Source organism: Sphaerodactylus townsendi, linkage group LG12 (genome assembly GCF_021028975.2).
Source record: "Sphaerodactylus townsendi isolate TG3544 linkage group LG12, MPM_Stown_v2.3, whole genome shotgun sequence".
NCBI classification, from domain to species: domain Eukaryota; kingdom Metazoa; phylum Chordata; class Lepidosauria; order Squamata; family Sphaerodactylidae; genus Sphaerodactylus; species Sphaerodactylus townsendi.
Window position 1 is genome coordinate 1,635,616 of NC_059436.1, and position 3,350 is coordinate 1,638,965.

Here is a 3,350-nt window from a genome sequence, read left to right on the forward strand (position 1 = left end):
GTTCAGAAGCAGTCAAACTTTTAATACCGTGCAGAGGGAACAACAAGGGGAGGTTGGCTGCTGTTTCAAGCTTTAGGCCTTACAATATAGCTTCGGGGGTCCCTAACTTTTTGGAGTCTGTGGGCACCTTTGGAATTCTGGGTAGTGTGTGCAGTAACAAAATGTGAAGCCAACCATAAAGAGTCAAGCAGTGAGGTTATGCATAACACTCATAGTAATTCTTCGACATTTAAGGTAGAAGCTCTGTGTAACTGGATGTCTTTTAATCTGCACAACCAATCAGAAGCTCTGCTGGGCATTAGCTTCACTTGGCCCTGTTCACTTTTTAAAAAAAATCTGGAAGGTGTGTCAGGAAAGGTGTTGGGGACCCTGCCATTTATTTAAATTTTTAAATTTATTTGTAGTCTACCTTTCTCTCTGGAACTCAAGGAAGATTATACAAATACTATCTGGAGGATTGGACCCTGATAAACTATTAAATAGGATTTGGGTCCTAGAACCAACCAAAAATCTAAAAACAACAGCAAGAACTGAAGCAAAGTTAACATGACACATTAAATAACACAAAATTACACAGTAAGATCCAAATTACAGCAAACGATATAATCTACTTATGCAGCCCATTAAACTATATGGCATATCACTACATACGTTTTCCCAGTGAGACAGTGAAGCTCCTGTGATCCATTTTAGGTTGGGGAAAATGTGCATGAGATTGAAATACCAATTGTCCCCTGCAAGCTACTTTCCAAACATGGCATTTCCAGAACAACAGGACCTGCAACAATGGGCGTTTCCCCACTCATCAGGATCCCCCCTGTGCCACGCGCTGCTCTCAGCGTGCTGCATCCCTGGCGCACGCCCAGGCGTCCCCACAACCCAGCGCTCTGCGCGGGGTCACCAAAAGGCACCGTTTTCTCCAGTGCCAGGGATGCCGTGTGCTGAGGGGGCGTGACAGCGGCAGCAGCGAGGCTGCTACGTGGTCGCCGCCCCTGTCGTGGGGAGTGCCCCGGGACCCCGCACTACTTGAGGAGAGTAATGCGGGGCTTAAGGTAAGTGGGGAAAGGCCCACTCACAAAGACCCTGTAACATGTAGTTAGGCCCACTGGTTTTTAGTTTTTAAACATTCTTTCACTAAATTATTGTACATGATCAAAGAGTGGTGGTGTAAATTGAGGAAATCACCTTGAGAATCACGCTGTTCCCAAATGTAGAACTGTTTTCATTGACCATTGTAGGAAGGAGCTTCAATGAAATCTTTCTGGCTTGTGGCTGTTGGTTTGATGCAGGAATGTTCTGGCATTGTGAGATTTTTGTGAGTGTCAACTCCCCTTTTGATTGTTCTCACTCTCATTGCACTTCCTGTCAGGAGAAGAATATTGTTTCACGTTCCCCACAGAAGAGTCTTGTGGTAACAGGTAGGGATAACCCTTGACATTATCACTGAGGAGGGAGTACTGGGGACTTACATCATTTTAAAAGCATTTTTTGTTTACAAAGATACATGATGAAGGCAGGGGCACGCAGGGGGGCGGGGGGTGGGGGGGCAGTAGAGAACAAGCAGAAAAATTATTTTCTCCAAAGCAAACAGCATGTTGCCCAGAGATAGGCAAGCCTCAGGTTCCTATAGATACTTATGCTAATCATGTGTTTTCTTATCTAGCTTTCATAACCTTTGTAGAGTTCAGTAGCTTGTCAGGAAAAGCATGGGACTACCTTTTAATCTAACAATTTATTGGTGTAGCTGAATAAATAGTAGATTCATTTCTGTTCCAATCTGGAAGGAGTGCCAAATTTAGCCTTATAACTTTGATTTGAGAAAAAACATGCGCATAATCAAGGTATATTCCAAGTGCAACTCTTATCTTATCTTTATAATTGCTTTTGGGGACCAGTAATTTAATTTAGAGGACAATCAGGCATTAAAGTTAAGAAAGATTTATTTCTGTGCCTGTTGCTTTCTCTAGAAAAATTGTAAAGCAAAGAGTTAATCATGGGTTAATCAAGCAATCAGAGATTTTAGGTGAGATGTCTCTGTACCTACAACACTTTGCATAGCATTCCACCAGCCACTGAAAACCTGATTTGTCTTGAACTTTATGTATTTAGCTAAATTTGTTTGAGAAATGTTAGGAGACCTGGCTTTCAGTGCACACATTTTTTCTGTGATTATAGTATCAATTAGTAAACAAAGTGCCTGACCTAGAAGATTGTGCTGCCCGCAGAGCTGCGCCAACCTAAAGATAGATACCAGGGCAGCCAGGAATGGGCTAGGCCGCAGGGGTAGGGAACCTGCGGCTCTCCAGATGTTCAGGAACTACAATTCCCATCAGCCCCTACCAGCATGGCCAATTGGCCATGCTGACAGAGGCTGATGGGAATTGTAGTTCCTGAACATCTGGAGAGTTTAGGTTCCCTACCCCTGGGCTGGATGGGAATTGTAGTTCCTGAACATCTGAGAGTCAAGAGGTTCTCAAATCCGTCTGACTAAGAAGCCAGCGCGCCCTAACCCCATTCTGTTCTGCAAAACGTGTTGTTTGAAGCATGGCAGGGACTTGAAATGGCATTTGTTACGAGTCTCAGGAACAACTTTGTCATGTAACTGCATAGTGTGGTCTTTCTTCTGCTCCTCTCCCACTGGCAGTTAAGCCTGGAGTTTGTGAGGTGGCAAATAGAGAGTCAGTGCCTTGCGCGAAGGGGACTGACATCAACATCAGAGGCTGATGGGAATTGTAGTTCCTGAACATCTGGAGAGCCGCAGGTTCCCTACCCCTGGGCTAGGGGCAGGGGCCAGGGCCAACCTTATACAGCTTCCACTGGGCTTTCAGCACAGTGCATTGGAATGCCCCCAGTGCAGATTGATAGCTTTATGGCACGATAACATTAATTCCGACTCAGCGTTCTGGGAGACAGCGGGGTTTTTTTTGCTCTGCCGCTTGCTATACCACCCAGAGCTTCATTGGAGGCGGCATGATGCCATCTTCGCCATGCTGTCTCTGGCCACTGCGGAACATCTCCCAAATCTGGATTGTGCTGTAATGGCTCTGCAGAGGTTATGCAGGCAAACGATTGCCAGGAATCCAGCTGTGAACTATGCACAGACCTATCCTAGTATACAAACAATGGCACAAAGTGCTTGTGTGTTTGATTGTGAGATTCATGTGTGCCTCTCCCTAATAAGGGACTTGCATCATGGATCTCTGCCAGTCATTCCCTTCACCTGCTGGTTTGGTTGGACAAACAAATGAAAGAGAGGAAGAGGAGTGGTCTCAAGATTTTCCCTGGCAAGGAGGCAGGTTACAATGTCATGGCTGCTTTCCCTTGCAACCCTGAGGTTGGTGAAGCTAACC